This window comes from Diadema antillarum, unplaced genomic scaffold, assembly GCF_040938485.1.
Source record: "Diadema antillarum isolate AM-2024a unplaced genomic scaffold, OU_Dant_1.0 scf00000035, whole genome shotgun sequence".
Lineage (NCBI taxonomy): Eukaryota > Metazoa > Echinodermata > Echinoidea > Diadematoida > Diadematidae > Diadema > Diadema antillarum.
In genome coordinates this window covers 4,646,353-4,659,185 of record NW_027270924.1, presented here as the reverse complement: position 1 = coordinate 4,659,185, position 12,833 = coordinate 4,646,353, and positions in this window count along the sequence as shown.

The following is a 12,833-nucleotide window of genomic DNA, read 5'->3' as shown; positions in this document are numbered from 1 at the left end:
TTCTACTCCTAGTTTCTACCTCTTACATTGGCCTTAACTCTACATGTTAATCACACCTTACCCTCATGATCACGATAGCATTTCCAGCAACCTTTAATCCCAATAATAGTTGACACATTCACGGGCTGTCGTAACCTTACACTTTCTCCAAACTTGTCATCAACTTTGGTGTAGATACAAGTTTATCCAACCGAATTTCTTTCGCCGAAGCTTTCAGCCAACACACATACACTACGCACACAAAACTATGCAACATGCACACACTATGCGCGTGATTTCACACCTTAGTATTTTGTGATAGTGGAATGCGATGCAATCCCGCAGACATTAGCAGCTGCCAGGAGCCGGCAAATGCAAGCCAACTGAAATGTTACACTAAGAATAAAGATTGATTAGTGTAAGCATTATAAGAATTAATGAACATGCACTAGTAATCCTATCTTAATTGTCATTTAAAAGCAATGAAATGCAGCTTCAAATACTAGTAATCACTTTAACATAGGTTCGACTCACCATCCAGCCATGAACAAACAGCAAGTGATGCCGAATTTATGAAATGGATGATTATACTAGTGATGTAGATTGAGCCCTCTATAGTTTGATCAATGCACAGCATGCACACCGTGCCGCCCCCCCCCCCCCCCCCCACATTCCCCTATCATGACAATTAAAGTTTTAAGACTGTCATTATTTACAAGAAAGAACATTGAGAAATATATTTTTTTAAAGGACAGATTACATCTTATATTTCTGTTGTATTTCAATAATGAGAATGTCACTCCAACAAATTAAAAATTAAACTTTGAATGATTATCTACATTAACAATACGGGCTATACTTTGTTGCAGGTGCATGATTTTCATGACAAAACGATCTGCAGCCAAATTTGAACTTGGGCCGTTCTTATTATAGGCCTTATAGAGAGACTCTTATAATACATAATTTCTACCCCAAAACGATGCTCTTGGCTCTATGGAACAGAGTATAGGTCCTACAAAAAAAAAAAAAAAATGTATCACGTTACAACAGAGTATCACAGAAGATATAAGAACAATAAACAAAGAAACTATACTCATAGGTGCCTATATACAAGTAAACATTCTTTGTCAATGTAAATACACAAATCATAGGTCTTGAGGTTCTTTTTGAAAGCATCAATAGAAGGTGCTGGTCGAAAAGATATTGGAAGGCTGTTCCAAAGTTTTTGGCCCATGTATGAGAAAGCACAATCCCCTCAACTAATTAATTCGAGGTGAAGCTTTAATCTTTGTGAGTTCTATGAACGAAGATTTCGTGGTGATTGGTAAAGAAGAATGTTTTTAAGATAGGCAGTGGAAATTTTTTTTACAATGTATACGATAGACATGAAAGAAGAAGAATCTTGAAGTTAATACCTTTTGCTACCCCTGTCATGAGCCAGCAGCCCCCCCCCCCCTTTACTTTTCTGCACACGTATTTTTTTTCTTGTGTTCTTTTTTGTTACCTCATGAAACCCCGATGTGCCCTCCCCCACCCCCGCACATACACACACTTTTGAAAACGTGGCTCCGGCGCGCCGGAGCCACGGCGGTGCTGGCGGCACAAGGTGAAAACGGTGCACTATACTTAGTTATTTGTGACAGGCTGCAATACATTGCCGAAATCTCAAGTCTGAAGGTTTATGGTATTGTTGATAACCACAAATTGTCTTAATATAACTGTTGGCATCTTGACATGTAATTTACGTGAATACATGAAATTATGATGAAAACGTACAAAACTAACAAGAAAATTCCTATTATAGAGGCGTTGTTAATTAAATTTTATTGTAATTAATGCAGTTGTTTTGGAGGACGACCGCGTAGTTCCAAAACACAGGAATGATATTCAAATTATGATCATAATGTATAAGGGCGTAAGGGATATTCATGGCTCTCATACAAACGAAACAAAATAAATCACTATTATTGTAATCCATATTTTCAAGCATTCTCAAAAATACCGTATTTTGGCCATGACAAGAAGTAATCATGACCGGAGATCAAGCAGCTGTCAAGTGGGTACACCGAGCTTCATTCAGTTCTTGCTATACTTGCTATATCTTGCTATACAAATAAACGATTTCATGCCCATTTTTTTTTTTCAGGAAAACAAGTATTTGCTTTCTGCCCTATACCAATAGGGCCTGGCCACAGTGGGAAAGGAGGTAAAAACTTCATCATGTATTTGGCATTGAACAGGGATTAACAGGACATTGGTACTTTGGCTTTTTGATGAGGAAAGTCATTACCATGAACGGGCTATAAGAAGTAGGGAAAGACAAAGCAAAGTGAAGTATAAGGCGAAACAAGATTTGCTTTTAAAAGTTGAATCCAGCCGTGATTGTGTGTCAGCTGTATATACTCACGTAATAACTATAGGCCTATCCATTGGTACCGCCTCTCATCATACTCATTTTGCTTTGATATACGCGCACAAAGCTTAGTGTACCGTATTTATAATACAATGTGCCTGTTCCACTGTGTATTTTGGAACGTAGTCAAATTATCAAGTGGCGTGCACCCGTCCCAGTGGCGGATCCAGAGGGGGCGCAACTGGCGCACGCCCCCCCCCCCCTTTATTTTTTCGTTAAGAATAAAAGAAATGAATAGAAAAAAAAAATGAAATGAAACCCGGAAGTGGCACCAGAAATATCATTTGCCCCCCCCCCCCCCCCCTTTACAGAATTCTTGGATCCGCCCCTGCGTCCGGTACTCACCCGCATAACCAGGACATGTGTTTCCACACTTATCGCCGCATCCAGTATAGAGTGGACGTTATGTTATGAATTTCATTCGTCACACAGCACACACTGCCTCTAGGTGTTAAAAAGTTAGTAATCGACAGAAAACCCTACCTCAGGAGTTATTTTAACCCGGTTAAGATAAATGAAGGGATCAAACACCGTGCCTTCTCTATAATTTTAGTAGAATACTTATCTCACATGGTGTTGAAATCCTACCCTTCCTGATTTTCAGCACTTGTGGGTAAAAGTTGACATCCGATTTCTCAACTCCATTGTTTTCCGTTTCGACATTCTGTGTGATAAATTTCCATTTCACCAAGCATATCTCCCTGTGCTAAGACCTTATTGTCTTCTAAATGATTTGTATAAAGCTTCTCGACATGTGTCACACATTCTATCCTGCTGTTGTAAAGTAGGAATTTTTTTCGCTTGTACAGAGATCATTTCAGACCTGGAAACTATACTCGTTTTATCAGGGACAAAAATCCTTATTATAAGCCTTACATGAATATGGCAGAAATCGTCTGTCTTTTAACGTAAGTAATTTCAATTTAATGAACCATTCGGTCACATTTTCAAGGCTAAATATAATATCCAATAATCACATGCATTCAGATTATGTCCGTCACAAACTCATAAGTACTTCAAATTCATTTTCACAATTTTTACCGGTCAGTCTAACCCAAAGAAGGTACACCAATCATCGCTTCGGATGATTTCGCTGGTAGTGGTGAAGCCGTCTGTGATTTGGACGCCGTTCAAATACCAGGTCAGAGCAGCCGAGCCGTGGATGTCATTTCCTGAGCACACTGCTGTGACTTCAAGGCCAGCCCGGAGAGTCAAGGGTACCTCGAGGTTCACTGTCATTGCAACTGAAAGAACAAAAAGAAAATCTATAAGGGGATTGATATAATGAGTCATGACTTAATGAATTTAACACAGATACAAAAGACTCGTATGCACACTTTAGGTTCTACATTATCCTAAATACAAAGTACACATGTATAAGTGAAGTGAGCAATTGCATTGAGTAATTTGATAAGAAAGGAATGGTAAATACAGACTCCTGATGATACACAACATTAATAGATGAAAATTTACCCAAACATGGTCATTTTCAGTCTTTCATAACATTTTATAACATTCCATTTGCATCACGACTTCCCACATATCTCTTCGCCGCTTCACACGTTGTAGCTGCCTGCAATGTAAAATTCATGTCAGTGTATATAAATTGCACGAAAATGGATAATGCCATGGTGCAAAATAATAAACAGACTATTTAACGTTTTTTATACTCCTTACCGTTATGGTAAATATTCATGAGAAGAATCCCGACCTGAACCAACACTCCGTTGCCGATCATTCTGATGTGAGTCTTGGATAACATGAGAACCCTGCTGGATGAAATAAAAATGAAAATAATTAACTATACTATAGTGAGTACATACTATTAAAACTTAAGTACATTGCATTCAAAAATACAAATAGATATAAAATATCAATAAACTGACGAATGAAAACAAAGAAATGAATAACTTATAATCAGTATAAGATATCGATACAAAGTAATTCTTCTTAATTTAGTTGACTTCTAAAAGAGGAATGAATATTTCGCATAGCAAATACCAGATGTTTGAGGAAGATAAAATTCAGCATTCGTTAGTCTTCTGTACTCGCCTCTACTCACAATTGATATCACTCCTGGAGAATGTGAAGGAGAGAGTGTTGTACATTTCAAGAAATACTTGATTATAAACATCATTCGTCACCCGGTCTGGTATAGTTGTAAATGGAGAAAAGACAACTTCCGTGATCCAGATCCGTCCGCGCAACGTGCGGTGGGCTGGAAGGCTGGTCTCTCGCTTCCCATGATCAAAACACATGTCTTGATTTCCTTGTTTTACTTCAGTTGGGTTTGAATGCTGTGAAAATCAGATTTCTTGTGTTCAAGCTTTTAGAGTTTAAAATTCTATTTACGTAGATATACGAGTCTTTGCAAATCCCTTCTGAAGCATATTTGAACACCAATGTCTATTGTTATCGAATTGCTGAAAAAAAAAAAAACCTTCAGATAAATAAAAACAGAAAATATGACAGATTTGCTACGGCGTAGAGACGAATTCAAGGATGTACCAAGAACTTCCGTTATAATGATAAGTGAGAAACGGACAAAGATAGCATGTGTTTATTGTTTAAATCATGAGAATGGACGAATTTTCACAATTGAGATATCAAATTTAGACTGATCAATGAACTACAATGTATATAAATGGGAATCACGGCATTGCGCATTGGAAATACTGGTCTGAGTATTATATAGCATCATGATGTATCCAGTTATTTGTTCATGGATATTTCCTGTCAAGCTATATGGATAATTATATGATCTCACTTTTTGCTGTTCTTGTTTTGACTGCTTGGGCATATTTCCGGTTTTTTGTTGACGTTTGAGGTCCTGCGAGTCCGTTTTGAAATTATTTCACTGCACTTCCTCTATTAACAGTTCGTAATGATCTGTGAATATAGCAGACACTAAGAATATGTGATAATCATTGAGGTGTTGATAACTCCATCTTTTAGAAACTAGTATAATACTATGTTCTGATGTTCTCAATATTCTACCACAGTTACAACTATAGCAGGCACATGCACTGTGACGTCTTGTTGAGATGTCTCTACTTGTAGGAATATCTCAGATTCGTTTACTTTCAGTGGACATACAGTATTACCAATACCACCTGTGAAAGTTCTTCAAGGCCCTAAACTTACTGAACTGTATTTTAGGTTGACTTCCGTCTGCCTCCTCCGACACGATTTTACTGTAGAACTAATGGTAAATACGCTCTGTTGAGATATCTCGACTTGTAGAAAAACCTCAGGATCTTTTCTTTTAATGCTCCATTACATTTTACTTCTATACTGTTATACTTCTAATAGTACGATGTCCTGTGAAAGTTCTTTAAGACCCTAAAAATCATTGAACTGTATTGCAGGTTGACTTCCGTCTGCCTCCTCTGACGCGATTTTACTGTAGAACGAGTGGTATATACGCTCTGTTGAGATATCTCGACTTGTAGAGAAATCTCAGCTTCTTTTCTTCCCATGCTCCATTATATTCTACTTTGATTTTTGTTATACTACCAATACTACCGGTGAAAGTTAGAGACCTTAGACGTAATACTGGACTGCATGATTGCAGGTTGACTTCCGTCTGCCCTCCTCAGACACGATTTTGCTGAAGAACTGGTCGTTGAGGGAGTTCATCAGTGTGGCTTATCAGATTCGGCACTGGGGCTTATCTTAGTTGTTGTGGGTACATGTATCAGCACTTTCGTAATTAGCTCACGTGAACCTTTCCGAAAATGACCTTTCTTTTTGCTCATTTGGTTGAGGCATGTAATTTTTGTTTCAAAGCGTTATGAGGCATACGGTTGCCCGACGTAGCAATTTATGGAATTCATGTTCAAACAAAGAATAAATGTGCATAGACCAGACTGGTTACCAGAGAAGCCGCCTCTCGATCAACAATCAGGGAAGCATCATTTCATAGTGTGCACTGTATGCAGAGCAAACTATTTCTACTATTATTGCCAAATGCTGGGCTTTAATGAACAATTTGCTGCTATCAGGTGGATGTGCTAGCACGAACTGTTAAGGTTTACATGAGCAATCATGGCATCACAGATGCAATGCCTGTTATAAAATGACTTTTTTTTTTTTTTTTTTTTTTGCTCATGCGCAAAGTCGAACTACAAAATGGCTTTTAACCAAACAAAACCAAACCAAACCAAACAAAACCAGGACGATTGTTTTTCAATAGCTCTTTTGTTTGAAAATATACTGCCCTGTAACTGAAGATAGGAGACTGGTATCTACACGGAAGATAGAAGTAGAAATAAACAATGACTTCGTAGAGGTCAGTCGAAATAAAGAAAGAAACAAACAAACAAAGAAACATCAACAAACTCACCTATTCAACAGGAACCCATTAGAAAGAGTAACAAAATTCACTTGCTTTCAACCAAAGGAAGTCTGCTCTTTAAATTCAAGCTTCCATATTACTATCAGTGATGAATGATATCATTTTTTTTCAATTTTTATTTCATTTCTTTTATTTCAATATTTGCCATGAGGGGCATATCTTCAATGCACGTATTACTTGATATTCTAATGTAATAATACATATTAATTTGTAAAAGACAATCCACTTTAACAGGTCAAAAACCATTCCTGGCAAAGGAATGGAAGCTGGTGATGAAGTTAAGAACATGTGGCAACATGAAGCAACAGGCTAAATCCAATTACGTGTTCATGGATATTCCCTGTAAAGCTATATCGATAGAGGATCTCACTTTTTGCTGTTCTTGTTTTCACTGCTTGGGTAAATTGCCGTGTTTTTTGTTTGTTTGTTTTTTTGACGGTTGGAGTCTGACGAGTCCATTTCAAAATAATTTTACTGCACTTCCTCTATTAAATCTTCGTAATGCTCTTTGAATTCCAGAACCTAGGAATATGTGATTAGCATAAGGTGTTGATAACTCCATCTTTTACAAGTTTAACAGGTCGTATGTTCATGCATGATGTTCTCAATATTACATCACAGTTACAACTTACCGGCACATGCACTGTAAGACGTCCTGTTGGGATGTCTCTTCTTGTAGGAATATTTTACTGTTTTACTTTCCATGGTATATTATGCTACCAAAACCACCACTGAATGTTTTGTAGAACTTAGATTATTGAACTGCATTGCAAGTTTACTTCCGTCTTCCTCCTCTGACACAAATTTACTGTAGAACGAGAGATTGACACGTCTTGTTGAGATATTTCGACTTGTAGGAAAACCTCAGATTATTTTACTTGCAGCACTTCATTACACTCTAATACTGGAATACTACAAATACCTTTTAGTTAAATTACTTTATTTGAGGTTTATTGCAGGTTGACTTCCGTCTGCGGCCTCCTCCGACACGATTTTGCTGAAGAACGAGTGACTTATCATAAGCAAGTGTTGAGATATCTAGAATTGTGGGAAAACCTCAGACTCTTTTAATTTCAATACTGCATTATATTCCACTATTATAGGCCTTCTCTGATCAATCCCATCTCAGGCATTTCTGTAAGACCTGAATCTTAATGGTGATTAGGTTGACATCTAATCTGACTCCTCCGATAGAATTTTGCTCTATAGAACATGTCGTTGAGGGCGTTTGTCATAATAGTTTGTTTTATTTCAGATTAAAACCCCAACCAAAATCATCATCATCATCATCATCAACTGCAACAACAACAAAACAATACCTTTTTGATAAAGCTCTTTGCGTTTGAAAATCTATGACCCCGTCCTGGATAGGTGCCTGCTTTAATGAAACATAGAAGTGAAAATGAAGAAATAAGACTTTGAAGACTGTATATTATTTTGGAAACGTTTGTGTGTTTCCTTTTTGTTTTGTTTATTTTATTTTTACTTCAAGCAGAATTGTGTGATTAGATGTGTCCGAAGAGCCCCTTTTTCATTTCTTAAAAATCTATACACACTTTTTCAAGATCAATTCTTACATCTTTTGAAAGGATGCTGATAGCACTGTTTCGAAAGTTGGTACTACACATTAACAACATGTGTCAATCATATTAGTCGAGCATGATAAAATAGAAGTTGATTTGATAATCCCTTCATTGCCGTTGCTATGAAGTTTTACATCATTTTTTTTTTTTTTTTTTTTTTGCCCTACTGCGATATTTGTTTTACACAGCACGGCTCACGGTAAGATTAAACGCTTGAATAGGCTGTACTTCAGAACCTCTTTTCTCGAAACACACTTTTCCAGAGTGTGTGCTTTCTTTCCAATGTTTAGATAGCTTAGGAGAGTATATTTGAGTTGAGTTTTGCATTATTTAAAGTTTCAAGTCTGGATACTCTTCCAGAACATGATCGCGCTAAAAAATCCATGTCTTGTGGCTTCTTTATTGGTTTTCTGATGTAGGGTCATTTATGTATACACACACACACACAAACACACACACACACACACACACACACACACACACACACACATAGTCTTAAATACATTCATATACTTTTATAGGTTGAGACCTATACTTATGTTTGCTCTCTAACATTCTTTGGTGAGATAACGAAATAACTCTTTTTGAAATATGAAAGATATGTGATTCCAAAAGGAATCCACTTTATTTGATAAAAATTGTTTTGGATATGGCTGAGATATTCAAAAAAGACTGATCCTAATAAAAGGTGGGGCAAACCTTTTATTACGGTCTCTTTGTTTTATTTTATTTTTTTTTTTGTTGATATCTTAGCCATAAACCGATTTTCATCAAATGATTTTAGAATTCCTGTTAGAATAATATGCTCTGTAATATTTTGTGAGTGATTTCTTGATATCGAGTATCTAGCAAAATGTTTAAACTCTCATCCTAATCTCTAACGATACTACACCATCCATTTCAAACATACAATCATATCCATCTACTCACTAATATAAATTCGTCTCGATTTCACGCGGAGTCTCATATTGTGTTTTTCTTCTGCCTCCAAACTTGTTTTCTGCAAACATCCTGTCATTCTCTATACGGTCATACTACAAGGTCATGAGCATCGCAGATACACTCAACTCCAACGCTGCAGTTTGCCTTACACAGTCATGGGTAGTCTGTGTTCACCATTCTATACCTATGCACATAAGCACGCCATTTCATGCTTACACACGTGGACATGATGCATACACAAACATACATGTGTCTCAATCTTACTTTTGCCAATTTTTACACAGCGTACTTCTCCCGCTCATCCGTCACGTGACTTTAATAGAAACATCCTTACCTATTCACAAACACGTTCTACTATCCGTCACTGACTGTGATTTTGATTTTAGATTCTGTTTTCTTTTCAGAAAGAGGGAGAAAAGATACAATGACAAATATGCAATCATGAAATCAGACAAGTGTTGTAAAGACGTGGTTATTGATCTTCAAAAGAAGTCTTTACTGAGTGATATGCTTTCACAATGACAATCCTATACTGCCGGATAAAGACTGATGTAATCATATCATCAATAAAGCCTAAACAGGATATGATTTGATCAAATGCTTTGAACACATAGAAGCAAAGAAAATGTCCAGGGGGTGTTTCATAAAGCTGTTCGAAAAGTTATGAACGACTTATTAACGACTGGTGATCAGTTCTTGTGCTGAATTATTGATATTCTAATAAGTATAGCACATCTGAACTGAAAACCAGTTTTTGTTCGTTACTTTACGAACATCTTTATGAAACAGGGTCCTGGTTTAAAACCAGTATGATGCTGCGATCAGGGATGACTAGATCACAAGTCATAAGGTGTGTGTCTGTGCGTGTGAACGTGGATACACGTTACATATCCAAGCCACGATAGTCTTCTTTTCATGTCCAGCAGCTTGAGAATTTTACTTGAATTTTGAGTGCGCACTTTGGTATATTATATAATTAGAATGAATATGATTTGATCCTATATTTTGACGTACAATGGACATAGGATGTAATGAAAATTGTTTGTTTTAAAAGTAAAGACCAGTTAATCACATCTATGAAGGTTTCACGTAATTGTCCTCGAGTCGGAGACTAGACTTCTCTTCCTTCACCAATTATTTAGGTACTGAGAAGAAGGTCTGACTAAAAAAAAAAAGCAAGATAAAAAAAAAAATCCGCTTAAAGATAATACTTGTTCTTACCTATTTCCGTGCACATACCATGCAATCGACATATACGTATTAGAATAGAAGTAATATCAATTTCTGGTTGTCATCTGCTTAATAAAAGAGGTAAATTATCTACTGCCTTTACACTCATCCACTGTCACATTCGCCAGGTGGGTGGTTGTTTTTGTCGAACAAAATGACAAACTTGATTATGAGGCCGATATTCCGGTTTGTGCTGTCCATCTATAAGAAGAGTAACAAAACAAAATAGAAATAATTTGGCTATTAGAAGAGTATAAAGACATATTTGACAAGGGAAAAATCTCCATAGTATACAGGCTTAATCATTACTAGAGCGGAGGCATACAGGTCACATGTTATTTAATGTCATAAAATTATGGGTTTCAAAATTTACTTGTGATTACAACCTTATCAGCAAAACTAACAAATTATATATTCAAAAAGTAAAGGTTACAATTGTTGTAGTTGTTGTTGTTGTTGTTGTTGTTGTTATTGACATAACATTGTTCAAACACTCACAAGACCAACGTTTCAAAATGCTGTTGTTACTCTACATGATAGAAACCGTTCACGGAGACTCGGTTCTACCTGGGGACACAGTTACATCCCCTATCCAGTAATAAAATGTTCAAACCAGAAACTGCCACCCTTAGCTTTTCTTCGTAATTATTTCCATTGAAGTACTGATCGACTCGTGTATAAATTTAAACAAGGTTGACAGTCTAACGGCCGCAGGAGAAGAAAAAGACGAAGATGTCAACAACGAATAAAAATGAACAGAAGAAGTAAGGGAAGAGTGGGAAGAAGAAAGTAGAGACAAAGAGGTTAAAGGGTGAATTTTTAACACTTGAAGGGGATGTAGAAGGCATGATAGAAACAGTCAAAGAAAAAGAAGAAAAGGTACGGTGAAATGAAAAGAAAAAGAATGTAGTAGATTATGATTTTTCTTCTTTTTATCACCACGATCGCACAGTTAGCCATCAAAATGAGGAACGCCGTCACAAACAGGGCGTACGTAGTCGACGACTTTTGAAGAACTCCTCGATGAAGACAAGTAATTGGACCTGTATGGTAAAATATGACCTTACTATTTGACAGAGAACCATCAAAAAGGAATATGGGATGAAAACTACCAAAGCCTACAATATATCTTATTCCTCAAAAACTATTTCTTGACCCCTGATTGGTTGAGGCCAGCGAAAGCGACAAAACATTATTTATGTCATGAAAATCGTAGCCCAAATATTTCCCTTGGGGGAAAAAAATATTACCATGCTGCAATGGCGATGGGTATTTGCCAAGCGCGTATTTTAATGCATAATACATCATGTTACAGTACGATTTTTCACCAAACGCACTGCGTCTTCGCTTCGAGAGATAAAGGGCATCCCACAGTCAATGCATACAGTTATACACTTCCACATTGTGAAACTTTCGAATCTTTAGACCAGTCAACCACGCTCTTTGCTGTTACTCTTCAATTAATTGGGAGGGATATGAAACAAATATACCAGACCATTATTCGACGTTCTGGTTAAACTATGTCTCTTCGTTGTCTTACGTAGCATTATAGCACTATTTCAAAATAGAACTAGTGAAGTCGCCTCATGCATATAGTTTCAACCAGAACCTCTCAGGCCTGATAATTAAATTATTATAACATAGAATAAAGAGGAGGCAAAAACATATCATTTTTTTTTCTTGAAATTATGCAAAGGCAGCTTAAGATTTTCAGGAATTCTGGAGTTCCAAGAATTGGATCCAGGAAACTTTATCGACTGTTTCTGGGCATGAAGTCTTCAGAAACAAAATGGATGAATATTAGATTGATGATGTGTGTATTTTGAATGAATGTCATCACAACGGTTGAAATAATTCATTAAAAAAACGGGTGGAAGTTTAATATAAGTGAACTCACGCATAAAAATTCCAGTCTCATCAAAACTAAATCATGTAGGGATAAAGAGATATCAAAACGCTGGAGAAAATTGTCTCCGCCAACCTCGCTACGTGTAACCTTCCAGTTCTGCGGGTTTATTTTTTGTTTCTTTGTTTGATTTATTTGATTGTTTGTTATTTTGTTTGTTCGTGATTTTTTTTTTTTTTTTTTTTTTGCTTTCTACATCATATTCCTTTGGTAAATAAAATCGTATCAGAAGAACATTAACCTTTCACCGAGCCGTTACTTGGAATCTCACATTAAAATCTTACGTTTTGTTTTTTTTCTTTGTTTTGTTTCTTGTTTTTTTTTTTTGCTTGATTGTTTACTTGTTTGTTTTTCTTTCTTTTTTTGTTCTTTCGCTTTCTACATCACAGCCTTGTGGTAAATAAAATCAATATATCAAAAGTA